This window comes from Ixodes scapularis, unplaced genomic scaffold (assembly GCF_016920785.2).
Source record: "Ixodes scapularis isolate PalLabHiFi unplaced genomic scaffold, ASM1692078v2 PGA_scaffold0__279_contigs__length_252992795, whole genome shotgun sequence".
NCBI classification, from domain to species: Eukaryota; Metazoa; Arthropoda; class Arachnida; order Ixodida; family Ixodidae; genus Ixodes; species Ixodes scapularis.
In genome coordinates, this window is record NW_024609835.1 from 244,759,670 (window position 1) to 244,769,192 (window position 9,523).

The 9,523-nt window shown below is 41.2% G+C and overlaps 1 long non-coding RNA gene across 1 annotated transcript; it reads right to left on the reverse strand.

Annotated features, from left to right (window-relative positions):
* Positions 1-1,373: 1,373 nt before the first annotated feature.
* LOC115318915 lies at positions 1,374-7,825 on the reverse strand. The gene is made up of 3 exons (XR_003918359.3): positions 7,781-7,825; positions 5,080-5,150; positions 1,374-1,552 (listed from the first exon to the last, which is right to left on the reverse strand). It is a non-coding gene; the product is annotated as an uncharacterized LOC115318915 (long non-coding RNA).
* Between the last annotated feature and the right edge of the window lie 1,698 nt (positions 7,826-9,523).

Sequence of the window (9,523 nt, forward strand, 5' to 3'; positions counted from 1 at the left end):
ATATGTCCTGTACGACGACACCGAAGGCAGAGCAGAGCGCGTTCTGGCACCACAACGAGCATCTTAGACCCTTCCAGGCGAAGCTCGTGGGGTAGGCTGCCGGCGGTGTAGCCTTTTCTGAGGGTCAGGCGTACACTATGGGTGTTGGGTTCGACGCCCTCCAGTACCCTTTCCTGGAAGAGGTCCCTGGTGATCTCGGAGACCTTACGCTCCAGCTCTTTTTTCACCTGGCGATTCGGGACGCTGTCCGGGGCCCAGTGAAGCTGTACCTTCACGGCCATGCTCACCAGGTCGATGACGGAGCACTGTTCCCCCCCCCTCCCCCTCCCTTTATGGTCAGTTCCATGGCATCGACCAGTTTTTGCTAGGCAGCTTGCGAATGCATCCTCAGCATCCAAACGTAGTTAATTTGGTGCACTCTAAAAAAAAAAAGGCGTCATCTTAACACTTTTTGGAGTGTAAATGGTTTGTCGCAGAATCTACCCTTTTTTGAGAGTTAGGGTTACTCTTCGAAAGAAGGTGTTGACTTTACTCTTTTAAGAGTAACAAGGAGTTACTCTGGACAAGAGTTACAATTACTCTTCAAAACGAGGTGTTGACTGTACACTTTTGAGAGTAACAAGGAGTTACTCTTGACGAGAGTTAGTGTTACTCTTTTCTAGGGTAAGGGTTACTCCTTGAAATGAGCTGTAAAATTAACACTTTTGAAGAGTAGCATAGACTCCTACAGGTGGTGTTGTACGTACCCTCGAAGCGAATGTTGTGGCTACTCTCTTAGGTGCAAATAGAACAACTCTAATGAGTGGTCAAGGCTACACTCTCATGCCAAGAGTTATATTAACTCCCTCGTAAAGGGTAACTTCAGCTCCATAAGAAGTGTTAATTAAGCTCTACGTCAGAGCTAAAAGTGCACTCTGTTAGGTGTTATCTTTTCCCTTTCATGTAGTGTGCCTGAACTCTATAGAAGGGCAAACGAAGAGCTTCCAAGACATTGAATCCCTTAAGCAAGGTGTTTATTTCCCTCGAATATGGGCATTTCTTGTTCACAGCTACAACACTCCGCAATGCACGGATGCGAATGTCCGAAGAGAATTCTGCATGTGCTCACAGGACGATGGATTGTAGGAACGGGTGGAATGCAGCACGAAAGGTGTTGCATGAGCCTTTTCAGAGGGTGCCCATACAGGCCCTCATGCAAGGTCGAGTGAAAACAGTAATACGGTGCTCGTAAAAAAACAGATTTTAATGTATATGTAAAAAAATGCACTCATTTAAGATCTCAATCTTCCAGTTTTGAAATTAAATCTAGTGCCAAGAATGACTTGGTCTTGTAGGTCAAGCCAATGAAGTTGCCAATCACAGCAAGCGACCGGGATGCTTTTGGACAGCAGGAAATGTCATGGACCCAGTATAGCGCAAGAATGAGCGCAATACCGGCCACAATGTCCGTTACCTCGAAGGAGCAGTCCTCCAGCACCACTGTGAGTGGTGAACTTGAGGCCCCTCCCCTGACTTGCATCACAGGGAAGGCTGGCTGGACATGATCCTCCTCCTGTGAAGAACAAACTTGGGCAATTTGTAGTATTTCAAAGGAAGATAATTACCAAAGAAAGTCTACTCAGTCTCCTCGGGGTAATTACAGCAATTTCAGGGTGTCTAGCGAATTATTATTTTGAAATTCCCCAACTTTTCCAGATTTTCCCTGACAATTTCAGGTGAAATTCCCTGACCTCTGTAAAGGCAGTTCAATATATGAGACCATTACAACACAAGGCATTGAGCATTGAGCACTGTGAGCATCATTTTGCATGGGCTTAATCCAACTTGCGTATACCGAAATATTCGAGTTCGTCCAATCCGGGTTAAAAGAGCACTTTCTTGCCGCCGACATCTTCAGTAGGAGGCGACTTCCGGAAACATAATGAAAACACCAACGCTCAACCATACCCGTTAATAACCGAATGGCAGCATGGCCGCCAGATGCACACTTTCAAATACTTTCGGCTTAATCCTTGGATTGGATTGGTGTCTGTGGCTTTCCCATTTGTTACTAAATCTAGAAGCTCTAACTGGACATAGCCTAGTATCGTGCCCTCAATCCAATCCAATCCAAGGCTTGGACTGGATTTGTTGGCTGTTGCCTTTGCATCGAGTTGCGCACTCTACATTGGGTGAGCAGGGCCTGCGCTCCGGTCTAAGCAGAATTTATTGCCTATTTTTCTGCCCCCAAGTCCTCAAGTTTTTGCTCAGGGCACTCAATAGCGTTTCTGACTCATTTTCCCTGACTGGGCTCACTTTTTGACAATATCCCTGACAATTCCCAGATTTTTTCCGGTAATTAAAATTTTCCTGACAATGCCCAGTTTTTCAGGTCTCTAGACACCCTGAATTTACAAGAGAAGAAAATAATATAAAATAAAACTGGGGTGGAAAGGGGGGGAGAAGGAGGAGGTGTACTTCCATTCACTTTGCCCCTCACATCAAAGCTAGAAATGCTACAGATCAAGCAATTAAATGCCACTGTTTGAATAAACAAGCTATAATAAAGGGGCTTGCTAATGAACTCATGACAAAAGCTAAAAAGGGAAGATATCACAGTATCAAATATCCATTTTATGATTGAAGCTATACTGTGAGAATCTTTCCAATGACAGAAAGGCATGAATCTAAAAATAATGGCAGCTGCGATGAGATATTAGGAGACCTAAACAGTCAATTTTTCTTGACTTCTCACCAAGCAATTGTTTAACCTGGCCATTTTTGCATATATGAGCCCATGCCTTAGGTTGTTCTGAGCAATGTCACTAGAAGCACTTTATGGTTCAGTTGCAGAGTTTCCTATCACACCAATGCTTTGCAAGTGAGCCGAAAAAATTCTACCGCCGGCCCAATTGCCGATGCAAGCGCCTTGCACGGCTGGCAGGGAATCGAGAGCAGTCATAAAAAGCTAGCCCCAGCCTAAAAATGTGCTCTAACTTTCTAGCAGTTTCTAGCAAATAAAAAAAGATAACAGCCACCTACATCAGTCAACCTTCATTGGCACTGCTAGAAAGCGGGATCAAATTTTTAGATTTGGGCTAACTTTTTATTCCCTGTCATTATGCTTGTATTAATAGTCATGTGATATCCTAGCACGGGATCGCACTGCCACAGATTTAAGGGGCATTTTTATATGTATTCATAATAAAATTTGTTAGTTGATAGTCAGCGCTCCTCCCGTGTTTCTTCTATGTCGCCCTCGTTTTTTCCACACTTTTTTGCATGATGAACTTGGAAGAGCAACCCAATTAACTTGATGGTCAGTCTGGGATGGGTACTCGGTGTCCTGTGCTGATTTTTTAGACATTTGTAAAGTATGAGATAGTGCTCATTGAGACATGGGTGTGGGCTCAGTGGGCTCAAAAGCCCCTTTGTAGCACCTAATTGCAGTTATATTCCAAGAAAAAAAAGTTAGCAAATACATCTCCACAGGACATTAATTACTACAAGATACTACCAAGTCTTGATTACAGAATTACTGCACTTCAAATAATTATGTCTTTTGCCAGCAATATTTCTTAAATGCATATGCACACAAGCAAAAAGAAATCTAAAGAATATGAAAATAGTTTACAGAAGGCAAATATAAAGCTTTCATTAGTGCCTGCCAAAATAAATAGTGTACAGAGATGCTATCAGGCAGGTGTGCGTAGGTGTAACCATAACTGATCTTCACATTTTGTTTAATTTAACTTCATTCATTTCACTTTACATGTCGCACGATAGGTTATTGACTTTCTAGACATCACAAATTCGGACTTTGTTTGGGTTCCTTATTGCCCTTTTCAGTGGCTGAGCACCTCGGTGAAAAACTAAAAGGCTGTTATAGTGTCCCTAATCTGGTGTGCAGTAAAAGCGTCTATATCGTAACGTATAACAGGTGACAAAGCGAAGATAAACTGAGGAAAATAGACGTTTAAGAAACGTTTGTGCCCAAAACAAAAAAGGAGAACATGCGTCGCAGGCATCGAATGTCGGTGTGACAGCAGAGTCGAGTGCTGGCAATACACTGACCACGCGGGGCTCTTCTTATAGTCTGTTCCCAATTCCAGAACATTTCCACTAAAACTTTTGGCCCTAGAACATTCTGTTCTAGAACAAACAACAATGTTCTAGAAATTTCTAGAACCACGGGTTTTTCGAGTAATTAAGCAACTGCAGTGGTTCCGGGATTCAAACCCAGGGCCTCTGCATGACACCCAGGAGTGGTGCCCACTCGGCCACCACATCATGCGCGGCAATATATGTGGCCCCCTCATGGGCCCAGAAAAATACAACACAATGCAAATAGCACATCAAGTAGCACACCATTAAAGGTACACTTCAGTAAAGTGAGAATTTGTAGATGAAAATATTTGTTCATGTTACACCAGCACACAATAAGAGCAACAACACCATATCCTGCCTTTTGCTATAATTTTGGCCTTTCAACTAGCTCAAAGATTGAAGCCTAAACTTTCTTTCCCCACTTCACACCACATTGTCTTTATAAATTGCCAGAATTACCAAATAGGCACGACAGGCTTATTTGCATTTTATTGTATGTATCTCGGTATGCTCGGAGTCTGCTGAGATAGTACATGCCTATATAAAACACTGTTGCTTGTTGCTTTATTAGAGCATCTTTTATAGAGGCTGAAGGCATAAGACCAATACTGCCTGTCAGCCCAGCAACAGGTGCAGAGTAAGTGTTTGAACATCTCCTTCACCATATTTAGTCACATTCTAATATTTCTTAAAGTTTTTTGGCAAACCGAGTTTTTAAACAACTTCATCTTTTTAAACCTACTCTTCTGATTTATTTCGATGCTTTTTTTGTGTTCTTCGAGTTGGTGATGATGAATTTCTGTTAAACTGCAGGTTTCTTTTTTCCTACGAGATGCCAGAGAGGCTGCTCTTAGAACAGCCTCCCTGGCTGCTTTTGCTTCACAGGTACCTGCGAGCAGGGTTCTGAGTTACCATGCATACTGAAATTGATATGTGAGCCAGTTTTCACTTCGTTTAAGAGGTTAGAAATTATATCAGAATGGTATACCATACCTTCTCAATGAGAGAAGCTGGTGAATCCTTCAGCAGGGCTGCCAGGCTCTTTACCACCTCCATGGCAGGAGCTGCAAAGAATGAGGTTGCCTAGTTTTCTGATGGTAAGTGTATTCTTATATGGCGATAATTCCTAAAATTCTATGCCAAAACACTATCAAATCAAGGCAATGACCACCACCCCCCGACTGCATAAAAAATAAATATCAAGGCTGGGATAAGAAACTCATATGTTTCATTCAACACAGCTGAATGATCACAATAATGCAGAATCCAATCAAGAAAGATATACCCAACGTTTTTGGACCTAATAAAAAAAACTATGCGTTGCAGAAGGCTGAAAGTTCACCAGCTTTAATGTAAAGTCAGCAATATTAAAAATGAGTAAACAGCTTGCTAAGTGCCCTTAGTTAATACCAGCACACTAATTTGCAAGACAATAGACCATATTCGAAAATCCCAGGAGCCATTCATAGGATATACTTGAATAGTTGACTGGGACTTGCTTTTTTGCCGATTGAACAGGAGTCCGAACTGAACACTTAGGCAGCACTCATGGCTATCTTGCTCAGCCCCAACCATCCACAACCATTAGTACCCCTTCTGACATGAATACCTAAGAGAAAGATAATCCACATCGCTCTCCCTCTCTCTGTATTTTCTCCTTTGTATGCAATGGCAGCCGTAAGTGGTTGCATTTATTTATGGCATCCCCAAGTTATTACCCCCTGACAGTGGCATCGAGACAAGGGTGCAAGGGGAGGGGGCCGTTGCCTTCCCCCCTTTTTTTCTGACATTTGAAACAATTATAGCAGACAATATGGGAGAGAGGGATAGGGCTTAGCTTCCCTGCACATCACCCCTCCACCTTCCCAACGGTAGCAATTTAGCTGGCCTCTGCCCACAGTGGCGAAAGACATAGCTCTATTTTTATACAGACTTTCCCGAAGGGTAGGATGAATGCAATTTCTTAACAACTGGATTTGTCCAAGTGGAATCGTCCAAGTTTTTATAGATTAATTAGTGTGAACAATCTATTGTGTTTCAGTGCTGGCTGCCGTATACTATAGTTTATTTTACACCTTTACAAAAAAAAAAAAAAAAGCTAGCGAAGGCATGAAACATCTCAGTTTGGGGAGATCATTGACTAAATGTAATTTCAGCTCTACAAGGAGCTAATTTGCTATAAAGTACCATTTAACCTTAATAAAAAAATAAAAAATTATACATACTAAAATGCACAAATTCTATAAATATATATATATATATATATATATATACATATATATATATATAAAAGTAGCCCAACCCAAGAACACACAGGTTATGATTCGCAAGAGTTAAAATAATTGATAAATGTGCCACATGTCAAAACAAAGAATGCATTGTGGCCTGCTTAAGCTCCGCCACAACCGACACTACTAGATAGTCAGCAAGCTGTTCATGTGTGCCATTTCATCATGCAGCTAGCTGCACAATAGATGTGCGCTCGAAATTTCTTGGTGCATGTGATTGAACTGGTTGCGCCACTCTGAATGCAGGTGCAGGCACATGCATTGCAAGGTCGAATTTAGAGCTCTTTTTTTCTTTTTTTTTTCAAATAGTAGGAAGGTGCATTTATAAATTGCTTAGGCCTACTCTTGCAACATCATAGTGACCCTCAACCCTTCATCTAGCTTTAAAGGGCCTTTAAAAAAAATTATTTTAAGCAGTTTGGTTGGGACGCGCGTGTCAAAAGAATTAATTTTATGAGAAAAAAAAATGTTTAGAGCAATATTGACGGCAAAAGATTGATTTCAAATTATGCGGGCAAAGTCCATGACATGACAGAATGGTCATTTGCTCTTTCCACCTCAACGAGATGGTCATTCGTTCTTTCCACCTCAACGTGAAGGCGAAGCCGATCCACCTCTCCTCCACACGCCCGAATGCCAAGAGAAAAGCAGTTGAAAGGAGGTGACTACTGACTTAATTGCAAGGCACCTCGCGCCATCAATATTTCTCTAAAATAAAATGCTTTTTTTTGCTTCAATTTTCTTTGACACGCGTGCCCCAACAAGACTTTACAAAAAAAAATTTTTTTTCAGGTGTTTTTAAGAACTGATAATTACAAACTTGCCATTTAAGTTCACACCTATATTTCTATGTTGGTTTGAAAACAAAAAAAAGAATGTTTTAAGACTTACGGTATTTGCGGCACAGAAATATGTAGTCATAAATGTACCCATATTACCTCCATATTATTTACAAGTTAAAAATAAAACCGCTAGCCTCCCTCTTCAGCTAACCAGTGTCAAATGTACTACTAAATTAACAGTCCAATAAATACCCTGTTATACGAAAGAACATGACAGTTGAACAGAACATGACATTAGAATGAATCAAGAATTTAAAATAAATCAGTCACATAACAAAAGAACTCGTTGAGTAAAGATAATTCCTGGCAAATGCATTCACATATCGCAGTGACGTAACTGACACTCCAGTCGCGCCCAACAAGCCGAATCTTGGCAAATAAGAACTAACTCAACACTCTGTGGCATTCGGCTTTGGACCTACTGGGAGGACTTTACTACACCACACATCTACCGCCAAGAAGACAGCCATATTTTAACAGCAAAAATGAAATAAACATGACTTCGAACACAAAAATAACGAATCATAACGTCTCTCACGGACTATTTGAATAAAAAGCACTTACAAATAGCGCTGTACAGGGCCTTTCGCCGTGGATTACACGCTGGACTCGTCAGAGATTCCCGGTCAAGAGTTAGACACAATCCAAGCTCATCGGATCCTGACAAAAAGTACATTCACTGTAAAAACAAATTCCGTCAAATTAATAAAAATTGCCAGCTAATTTTTGATGTCGATACAATTAGTGTTGTCTTCCATCACGGTCACAGCTTTAACTATGTATTACGTGCATGACAGTAATGAGGCCCCACGATTTTCCCCGTAACTTGACCTGTAGAATCATGGCAGAAAACTGTAACTCTCAGTCACTGTACCGCACGTGATGCACGGATACGGGTATTGTTCCGGAATCAAAAATTAGCTGCCATGTTTTCTGTAACTTGCCACGGCAAAAAACCGCAACTCTCAATCACAGAGTTGCACATGACGCACGACGACGGGAATCGTTTAAATTAGCTGGAGTGTTGTTCGTAACTTGAAGCAACGGCCAGAGCCTGTTGAACTGCTAGCTGCAGTGACTTAACAAAATGGACGTCTCAGTGAACAATAAATATAGCATTTTACTAATATAATTATTGTTCACTGAGACGTCCGTTTTATTAGATCATTGCAGCTAGCAGTTCAACAGGCTCTAGCCGTTACTGGAAGGTATGGAAAACACGGCAGCTAATTTTTAATGTCTGAATGATTCCCGTTATCACGCATGACGTGCAGCTTAGTGATTGAGAGTTGCAGCTTTTTGCCGCCGCAAGTTACGGACAACACGCCAACTAATTTTTGATGCGGGAACAATTCAAAGTAAATATCTAGCGACCATAAAATGTGATTAGGTTGTGGGCCCAAGTTACTTTCAGGAGTTAACGCCAGCTGTGCATCCCAGCGGTTAGCAGGTGCTTAAGCACTGTTAGAAATTTGAAGCAAGTGCACACAAGATACAGTATTAGGTAAAACATGTTCATACCTTTTTTTCTCAAGAAATAATTAGTGGGCCACTTCCATCTTTCATGTACAAGGCAATCTCTGATTTTCAGAGCAATAAAGTCCATATGAAGAACTACAGATCCTGGAAAAGCAAAACAGAAAATATGGAATGTGATTAGATTATTAACAGAGTGCGATGACAGAATAAATTTCCCAATTTCTGCAAACTATGAGCTACACGTAAGCGCATTGCAAGAGCCTCAGCTTAACTCTCGCGGGAACTAGACAGCAAAACCAACTTGAGACCTATGCTACGAATTAACAAAGGAAGTCCGAAAATGCCTTCGAAGACAAAATTGCTGCAATCAATGAGTTTCTGCAAGCATGCTGTCACGAGTTATTTTCAGAAGTTACTGCCAACTGTGTCTCTCAGAGATAATTACACACTGTGTTAGTAAGACATTTCAAGCAAGCGCACATAAGATGCAGTACGGAGTAAAACGTGTTCATACCTTTATTCTTGAGAAATAATTAGTGGGCCATGTCCAGCTTTTATGTGGAAAGTAATCTCTAACTTCCAGAGCAATCAAGTCCATACGGAAAACTACAGAACCTGGAAAAAAAAAGTGGAATGTGATTAGGTTCTGAACAGAATGCAATGACAAACTAAACCTCCCGATTTCTGCAAACTATGAGTTATACATAAGCGCAGTGCAGGTAACTCAGATTCATTCTGGCAGGCACAAATCAGTGAAACCAACGTGTGACTTATGCTATGAAACCATTTTAACAAGGCAAGTTCGGAAAATACCTTTCAAAATGAAAT